General features: G+C 40.2%; 2 protein-coding genes and 1 long non-coding RNA gene across 4 annotated transcripts in view; 2 read left to right on the top strand and 1 right to left on the bottom strand.

Moving 5' to 3' along the window:
• Positions 1-9,952, top strand: part of LOC118404941 — a gene marked incomplete in the record, with an annotated part of 125,594 nt that overhangs the window by 47,693 nt on the left and 67,949 nt on the right.
• Positions 2,010-9,952, bottom strand: part of LOC118404963 — a 13,394-nt gene continuing 5,451 nt past the window's right edge. Inside the window, exons 2-4 of one of the 2 annotated variants that reach the window (XR_004829829.1) lie at positions 5,531-7,679; positions 3,132-3,773; positions 2,010-2,888 (exon numbers count right to left, since the gene is read on the bottom strand). This is a non-coding gene — a long non-coding RNA (uncharacterized LOC118404963). Of the gene's footprint in view, positions 2,889-3,131; positions 3,774-5,530; positions 7,680-9,952 lie in introns of those variants that run through there. The other variant, XR_004829828.1, reaches the window with a different exon arrangement.
• Positions 7,599-9,952, top strand: part of LOC118404956 — a 15,516-nt gene continuing 13,162 nt past the window's right edge. Inside the window, exon 1 of the mRNA XM_035804361.1 lies at positions 7,599-7,704. The gene's annotated coding sequence lies outside the window, so the exon portion shown is untranslated. The remainder of the gene's footprint in view (positions 7,705-9,952) is intronic.

The raw sequence follows: 9,952 nt of genomic DNA, 5'->3' as shown, positions 1-9,952 counted from the left end.
TACGCCAAAAAAGATCCATCGCTCCAAACCCCGGGTAAAATCCGTATAGATGCCAGGAAAACCCAGATTCCAGAGAAAGTAGAGGAATTTACAGAGGCTCTAGAAGCCGCTCTCCTCAAGAAACCTGCGAGCGAAAACGCTGAGCAGAGGTGGAGTTACCTCAGAGACACACTCCACCGTACAGCATTAGGTGTCTTTGGAAGAAAGCAGGGAAAGACCCAAGATTGGTTTGAGGAGTATGCAAGTGAACTAAATGTGGTCATTGAAGAAAAGCGTACTGCACTTCTGGAGCATAAACGCTCACCCAGTCAGCTAACCTTGCAAGTCCTGAGGACTGCCAGGAGCAAAGTCCAGCGCATGGCTCGACAGTGCGCAAACAAATTCTGGCTTGATCTCTGCAAAAGCATTCAGTCATCAGCCGAAACAGGCAACATCCGTGGTATGTACGAGGGGATTAAGAAAGCCATTGGACCGACACAAAATGGCTCCGCACCTCTAAAGTCTCTGTCTGGTGAAACAATTACCGACAGAGGGAAGCAGATGGAAAGGTGGCTAGAACATTACTCAGAGCTGTATGCAAGGGAAAATACCATAAATGAGACAGCACTGGACAGCATCGAGACTCTGTCTGTTTTGTGGGAACTGGATGCAGTACCAACATTGGAGGAGATGAGTAAAGCTGTCGACAGCCTGCGCTCAGGTAAAGCACCTGGTATGGATGGAATACCTCCTGAGGTCATCAAGAATGCTAAAGGTGTACTGCTGCCTGAACTGCATGATATACTGTGTCAATGCTGGGAGGAGGGAGAGATACCACAGGACATGAAAGACTCAAACATTGTCACATTATACAAAAATAAAGGAGATAGAAGCGATTGTAATAATTATCGCGGAATTTCCTTACTCAGCATTGTGGGGAAAATCTTTGCACGGGTGGTCCTAGGTCGGCTGCAGCGACTTGCTGACAGAGTGTATCCGGAGTCTCAATGCGGCTTCAGGTCGGAGCGTTCCACCATTGACATGATATTCTCCCTCCGACAGTTACAAGAAAAATGCAGAGAACAGAGACAACCCCTTTATATTGCGTTCATAGATCTAACAAAAGCTTTTGATCTTGTCAGCAGAGATGGCCTATTCAAAATACTTGCCAAGATCGGATGCCCTCCAAAACTTCTCAGAATGATCCAGTCCTTTCACACAGGTATGAAAGGAGTCGTCCAGTTTGATGGATCGTCCTCTGAAGCTTTTGACATCCGCAGCGGGGTAAAGCAGGGTTGCGTATTGGCCCCTACCTTGTTCGGCATTTTCTTTGCAGTCATGCTGAAACATGCTTTCGGCTCTTCAGCCGAAGGAGTTTACCTCCATACCAGATCAGATGGGAAACTTTTCAACTTGGCCAGACTTAAAGCCAAAACCAAAATCCGTGAAGTACTTATTAGAGATCTTCTATTTGCAGATGATGCTGCACTGGCAGCTCACTCTGTGAACAAACTACAAACACTGTTGGACAAATTCTCTGCTGCTTGTCAGGACTTCAGCTTGACCATAAGTATAAAGAAAACACAAGTGATGTGCCAGGGAGTGGATCACCCCCCAGCAGTCACCATCAACAATCATGCGTTAGAAGTGGTTCCCAAGTTTACTTACCTAGGATCCACTGTGACAGACAACCTCTCCCTGGACGCTGAAATGAATTGTAAAATAGGACGAGCAGCAACTACTTTTGCCAGACTACAAAAGAGAGTCTGGGGAAATCAGAAACTCACAATTCACACAAAGTTTGCTGTTTATAGGGCGTGTGTTCTCAGTGTTCTGCTTTATGGCAGCGAAACATGGTCCCTATACACAAGTCAGGAAAGGAAACTCAACACATTTCACATGCGTTGCTTGCGTAGAATCCTTCATATCAAGTGGAGTGATTATGTCACCAATGTAGATGTACTCACACGTGCTAATATTCCTAGTATGTACACACTGCTGGCGCAGCGAAGACTTCGCTGGATTGGGCATGTGTGCCGCATGCCAGATGGGAGGATTCCAAAGGATTTATTGTACAGTGAACTGGCTACTGGGACAAGAACACGTGGCCGTCCCCACCTACGTTTTAAGGATGTTATCAAACGGGACTTAAAGGCCCTTGACATGAGCATCAACACATGGGAGTCACTTGCAGCAAATAGAACTCTTTGGAGACAGGAAGTCAAGGAGGGACTGAAACGGGGGGAAGCAAAGCAGAGACTTGCATCAGAACAGAGACGCTCAAAACGTAAAAACAAACAATAAGTGCATTGTGTAGAATTAGTACTACTCATGGTCCTGCGAGACCGACGAGTGCCTTTACTACTTACTGATGATCAGTGCGTTTCTGCATTAGGTTACTTCACGCCCGCAGGGGAAATATTAATTTCCGTGTTTACGTCAAGTATTCATGAAGGAGCAAATTTGTCGTTTTCAAAATAAAGTTTGATACTTTCGTTCAAAATAAGCAAAGGACTCTTCAGTCTCCTGCTTAGAGAGTGTTGAAATACGAACCTTTTTTTGAAGTGATGCAGATTTGCCAGACATGCTACCCATATCTAATGTAGTGTCCAATTTTTATTTTTATTTATTCATTTTTTTTTTTTTGCTTTCGGCCGATGTGGAGTCGATGTTTTCAGCAGGTAAGTATTCCATTTTTTTCGCCAGTGCAGCGGGCAAAACCAGTACGCTTATCTTGTGCGACTGTTCTCTCCTCTCGGAAAAGAATAGCTGCCTGAGCTCTGAACAGAACAGCTGCTATATGAACAAATCTTTCTCCTGAACCAGCTGTCCTTCCTGATATTCCCATCCTTCTGGGCCAGTATCAAAGGTTTTGTTATTGTTTTGCTGATACTTTGTGAATGGACAACCTGAAATAGAGTTGAAAGTTATTAAGTATGACACAGACAAAGGCACATTATTGGCCCCATAAGATAAAACATTTACCGCAAATAGCTATTGGAAATTAGTTATTTTATCTGGTCATTTTTACCAGTCTCACAGCTTGTATGGCATGCGATGAGGACAACTGAGTGATATGTTATAATTATGGTCATACCGTGACCAGACGTATAAAACTCACCCCATTCTATAGGTATCAGTTATTCACTTACCCGCCTGGTAATGAATGCTGTATCTCCTCTAAGATAGGGCATTGTGGACACATCCTGACGGAAAATCGTTGTGAGCTTCCAGACTCTTTTAAGCTTTCATTTGACCATATATTACATATTGTTCGGCGAGGACACTGAGTAGTTTACAATATCAGGAGTGGTAACGGATGGCCATGTCTCGACGTGCTCGCTGAAACAACAACTGCTTTTCTTAGTAAGACCGATGTATTAATAGTATACTTGACTCTCAGGCGCTATGCTGACTTTATAAAGGCAGACAAAAAGCGACCGTTGAAATTTCGCCACTTCGTTGTTTTACTTAAATGTCTAAATTAACAAAAAGACACATGATTCAAAGCTGAGGGATTAAGTTCCCGAGTTGCCATTTCACCCTTGTCGCTACAAACTGTCACAAAGCCTGAATTCAACTTGCCAAGGAACATTTCTAACAATCTCTAAACTATTCTTGTGTTTGAAAGAGTCAATTTTCTTAAGATATTCATACAAAATATTTGCCAATTTCCATTTAAAAAGGAGGACGAAAAACGAAAGGACGTATTTCACGTCACCGGGAAGCGTGTAGCGATAGTTAGAATTCATTCGTTACGTCTTTCATCATGAGTCAGGTTTCTCTATTAAGATCTGGAAGAAGAACAAAGCATGATTATTGTCTTTTGTCATGGCGATATTGTTGACAACACGTTTGCCCATTTTGGTCTATCTGACCATCCCTGAATAGGAAAAAATATTTTTTTCTGAAATAGCGGCCTAATCATTACCCCAATGTGTGATATTCTATAATATGCCTTTGCAAATTCATTTAATTTTTCTGGTTAATGGATAGCTCATTTTTATTTTATTTCATATTGTTATCATTTTGTTGCATTACCAGGCTCCTTTGGAATTTTTTTATAACCTACCTACCTAGTTCCTTGACCTCCAGGTAAGAAGGGGGGGGGGGGAGAAGCGTTGCCAGAAGTTAAGTTTATATCTCAATTTACGTCGGCAATATGAGAAGGAATTAATCAGCAAATTGCTTTAATATGATTGACAGATGATTCCCGCTATTACTGGCGCCATGGCTTAAAACTAGAACTGAGACAACTATCTTTGCAAGCGGTTGCAATTGTTGATATTAGTTTCTTTCAAAGGAAAAACTCTAGTCTTCCTGAAGCATGTTTTTAAGACAGGCATCGTCAAACTTTTATCTCTTTACCCTGGGAAAACTGATTTCGTCGCGAAGAAGTATCAATTGGCGCATTTTTTTGACAACATCTAAGTCATACATTAGGCCATGTTGATTTGATTATATGGATGACATCCGCGCTCGCACCAATTTTTGGCCATTTCCAAAAAAAAAAAAGTTTGGACCACACAGTAAATTGTGCAAAGCAGCTGTAAAATGAGCACAAATATTCCGTAGATTGAAAAAAAGGAATCAGAAAACAGATAACTGATGCCATAGAATGCCAAAATAAATCTAAAGTCAAAGAATAAGATGTGAAAGGACAGAAAGAAAAAAAAAGTATTCTTTGTAGGGGTTTGTACCAGTAAATTCAGGATAGGTCCCGTTCAGGTCCAGAGGATCATTTCCAGGTGGACCTGAATCTGGACCTGATTGTCTGTTGAGACTTGAGAACTGGCAATGCAATGGTAATTGGTCAATTTTGCTACAAAGGAATCTCTTTGGTGGATTATTGGACTACCACTGGCATTTTAAAATCCCATCTTCATGTAATAAAGGCTAACTGTCTGTACCTTTGACTGTAGAAACTTGGTACAAGTGACTATAACCTCTACTCACTTCGCTTTTGTTGTCTTAAGATCTTCTTGGCCCGGTAAAACCCCAAACACCTGCCGAGATAGTGTGTCCATTTTGTAATCGGTGAAACCCGTTCGTCTGATTTTTTTTTCAGGTCTATTTTTTTTTTCCAAGACAAAAAAAATGTTTTGCACTCGTATGATGTACTGGTCGCAACATCTAACTGTTGGTATACCATACATGTGTTTGTAGTCGTATGTTGAACCTTCCTGGCCACATTGATTTCATACTGAAGCCAACTTTTTTTTTTGGCCAAACTTTTTTTTTATTCGCTCGCTCGCATCAATTTTGGACTTCCCAGAGGATGTCATCCGTATAATCAAGTCAACATGGCCTTATGTAAAATGGGGTACTTCATACTTGTACTGAACTAACTTTAGTTGACTACAGCAGGATAGACCTGTATACTAACCATATTTGCCACAGCTATATAACTGAAGTATATGTAATACCGTATAGCGTGACGAAATCACCTACAAAAATTTAAGATATACTGTTGGTATTTGGTAGCAGTTCAATGTCATAGTGTACGTACGATTCTAACGCCACACATGTCTGTTTAGCGTTATGTAGTTACCTCCGATTTACGATTCTTGACCACAAATCGTTGCAGTTCCACAATTTACCGCCAGGTTACGCTTTTGATCCACAAGGATAAAAAGTCTGAAAATAGTAAAAAAAAATGCAGTTCTAATAAGGATTGCTAGGTGACGCTTCTCACTTGGAAATTACCATTTATCCGGCACATGCAAAAATCACATCGTCACAATATTCATATCGTCCGTAAAGTAAAACGTGTGTGGTACGTATACAGGCGGTAGTCATTTTTTTTGTGCACGGCAGAAACCGTGTTGTAATGTAGAGGGTACGTTTTGAGACTATAAGTTGTTTCTTCGGCTGGCGAGAATTTGCGTCCTACGATACTTCGAGACCGGATGGACTCGACTTAATTAAGCAAGATATTCTCCCAAGTACTACCTTTGCGTTGGCTGCAGTTCCATTACCTCCGCTAGTAAAATAAAATATGCTATTAAAAGACAACGAGCTGGAACATTTAAGCTCATTTTCAAATATTTTTTAACTGTACCCCAATCTTTAGCATTTAAATTCTTGGTAATTACTTATACCCGCAGTTTTCAGGCGTCTAATCACCTCTTCATGTTGAAGACCTTAACCCTGTAATCATACATCACCATACGAACAAAGATGTCCACGCATAAAACACAACATGAGGTGACCTCATGACGTCAAAGGTCATCTAACCGATAAGGCAAATATGTATGCGTCATGTTTTCCCACGGTTTACAATTGACATTTGTCCATCCAATTACCGATTTTTTGGTTAAATGATTACCGAAGGAAGCCTTACATAACGCCATGTTTTCCCACGGTTAAAAATTGACATTTGTCCAACTAATTAACGATTTTGCAGCTGACGGATTATCAAAGAAAGCCTTATATAACATCTTCACTTGCTCCATAGAGGCACCATTTGCAAGGGCAACGTAGAGTTATCGAAGGCCATTATTTTGTTTTACCGGTATACAAACGACCTCCACAAAAATAACAGTAAAGCTACTGTAACGACACACAAGATATTTGCTTCACCAATAGGTATTGTTACAATAGATAAGTGTTGCCACCCAAAAACCGTGTCAAATGTTTAATTGTCTGGAAGGTCTTGGTGACACCCAGATGTCTTCAATCATTTTTCAACTGAAAAATCTTTAATTGGGTTAATGTCTGTCCGTAACAGAAGCACGAAGTTATCAGAGGTCAATGAAGGACGACTCTTAGTTTTCATCTGAGGTCAAGAGTTGTCCTGCACGCTTATGATTTACTCTTGTTTGCTCCTTAAAAAATTAAGAGAGGGTATTTACGTTCAATGCTATTAGCTCATTTTATGCAGACGAAAAAAAAAGCATCAGCACGATAAATGCTTGTTATATAAGATGGCATTGATGTAACAAATCCATCAAGTGGTTCCCACGATACTTTTACACTTAGGTGGAGCTCAATTGTATTCATGTTTGAGCCACCGGTAATTATCTTTAACAAGTTGGTAAATGAGGTGTAAGAGGACGGACAATGGAAATGTCAACAAACAACTCTTGAGCGACGAGGTAAACTGCACTCAAAAATAAGTCGCAGATATGTTTAGTATATACTAGAGATACGTCTCAAAGTACGTTTCATGTTCTTGGATACGGGTAAAACGATAAGTAAAAACAAACGCGGCCTACTTGGTCCTCACATGTTATAAAGTCATTTAATTTTCCCACTATCCCTTCTATCAAAATGAAGAACAATAAACAAATGGTTCGCGAAAAAAATGTATCTTAACTTTACTGTCTGAAAAATATATAGTTTATAATTTGAAACTTAATTTGGGTTTTAGGACAAATAATAAATCAATAAACCCAATCTTCTTGTCGTTTTAGGAGGCAGGTTACCTTGATTTAGTCCCGCATGTCATTACTCGTTGATACACACTATAGGTATAAGAGACTACGATTGGTTACAAATTGACCAATCACATTCAAAGCTATCTAAGCCTACGGATATGTGAATGGTGATGTCATATTTACCTTTGTAACAGATGTACGTATTGGTCAGATCCTTTTGAAGTACGCCCCCTTTCTACTCCGCCCTCCTCATGTCTTTGCCGCACACACGTCAAACGTTTCGCCGTAGCTGCGCTGTTCACCGCTGTGACAGGCGTCGTGCTGGAAGACAAGTTGGAAACAGCAGGTAAGGGAAATTCAATCATCTTCCTTCTTTGTTCTTCTCCTCTCTTTTTATTTCTAGTTGTCTTTTACCTTCCTGTGTTGTCTTCTTTTTTTCTATGTACTTATAATTCAAAAAAATCTTTTCCTTTCTTTTGTTTTATTCCAATGTGTTTTATTATGTGTAATATCCCTACCCGCCAAGAGTTTGCGGGCTTTTAAAATATTCCCAAATGGTTCAATCGAGATAGCTGATTACACGGAGTTATTTGAAATGTTATAATATTTGTGTGTGTGCCAACTTGCTGGTAAACAGAGGCTTGTAGAATACTAGTAAATTCGCAATCATATGAACTCACAGACCCCTTGTTATTTGGCGACCCAGTTTGAACACTCTCGATTGCGGAACTCATGTTTAGAAAGCCTCGCCAGGTTAGCCTGATCTTTAAAACATTAAAGATTACGATTATTTCAAACAAATGCCCAAGTGCAGATTGTCTGTTTTACAATCATACAGACGTTTCTAAGAGTATCGTTTAAGCGACGTTATACCCCTGTCACAATACCCTCGACCTTCGGGCATATAGCAGGATGATCATCCATATTTAAGATCGACAGAGGGTTGCGCGTATTTTTCACCTGAAAACCGTCCCTGTCACATATAAGCCATACATTGTACCTTGTACAATTGTTGTGCAATAAAGTTATCGTTATAAGCGAGGCTCGGGCGATTGCCGCAGACTCATCGTCCGATCGATTTTCGCTCAATATGACAGGGGAATAAGCAAGGTTTATTTGATTAAACTATATGGATGACATCTACGCGCGTGTGAATTTTTATCCATGTGCGAAGGATTTTTCGACCATACCGTACATCGTAGAAACCAGCTATAAAATGAGCACGTATAAACCTTACATTGAAAAAAAATCAGATAATGGAAACTAATATCGTAGAATGCCAAAGGAACTTCAAAGGAAATTAAGAATGTGTGAAAGAATGAAGATAAAATGAAACAACAGAAAAATACACTTTCCTTGTTTTCTGTTTGAAATTTTCAAATATTGGCATGCATTTGACTTGTTCCTCTTCAGGCATGGTCAGATATACCAAAATATGCAAACATGTTGTGTTGTAGCCTAATAATCATACTTGTAGAAATGACACAAGGGAGGTAGCAATGACTGTAGTTGCAGAAGTGAAAATTGTTGGATAGTTGTTAAAGTGCCACCAATTTGAAGCCATGAATGTAGTTGCCAGCTTGGCAAGTGATAACAGTGTACCACACTAGTATCATTTTTACTACACTAATTCACTTCTTTAATACAGGAATGAATGCCTAGTTAGTTGTGATGCCACGTTCTATCGTTTCAAACACCCGAGTGGGGTCCGTTTGGACCCCAGGCGTAAATTTTACAGTGCCATTTAAACATTTTTAATCTGAAGAAAAATTCCTTCCGTGACTTTGTCAGTCAATATCTGCTGTACCTTCTCCAAAGTTTTTACGAAGATTGGTGAAATGCTGTGGAAGCTGTTTTGTCTATTTTTTTTTTTCTTCTTTTTTTTTCGCGATACTCTGCATGGAATGTTATCCATAAAATTCACTTGCTGGGGCCTAAGTAGGGAATACCCTTCGCTAGATGCAACAGTCCCGGGGGTTTCCCTTCGACCACGGGTAGGATCACTTGAATGTCAGAACGCGAGAGCTATGCGGGATCCAAAACATGGCATATTATATAGCATCGCGGGTAAAAACATATTGTAGTTCGTAAAAAATCATTAAACGTAAAACTGTTCTATATATACCAGTAATACTCCATACCCTGGTCTATCGAACATAGTACAACGTAAAAGAGTAATGTCTTGTGTTTGATCTGTTAAAGTATCGAATGATACATTGTCCGTGCCATACTTAGCGCTCACCATACAGGGCACCGTTTGTGTAGTCTCTACCAGACTCCGGATCGCTGGAAAATCGTAGAAATGGAACAAATAGAGAGGAATATAACCGGCTAGGGGAAAGATAGAGAAAAGAGGCTTTATTTGGGGAAGAGTAGTTTTGGTAGTCATTTTGATAAGTTAGGTGATTTTTCCTGAGTGATTTTGCATTTAAAGACAGTGAGTGACTGCTAATTCTTGTGACATGTGACTAACACAGCAAAGCAGTTAGGCAAACTGTGGCGACACGCCGGAACATTGGCCACCTACACACTCAGATAGAACAGATCACTTCGGATATACATGGCATCTGGCGGCTGAATTGCATACTCATTAC

The sequence above is a fragment of the Branchiostoma floridae genome, chromosome 17, assembly GCF_000003815.2.
Source record: "Branchiostoma floridae strain S238N-H82 chromosome 17, Bfl_VNyyK, whole genome shotgun sequence".
Lineage (NCBI taxonomy): Eukaryota > Metazoa > Chordata > Leptocardii > Amphioxiformes > Branchiostomatidae > Branchiostoma > Branchiostoma floridae.
Note: the sequence above shows the minus strand (reverse complement) of the source record. Positions and strands in the feature narration are given on the sequence as shown.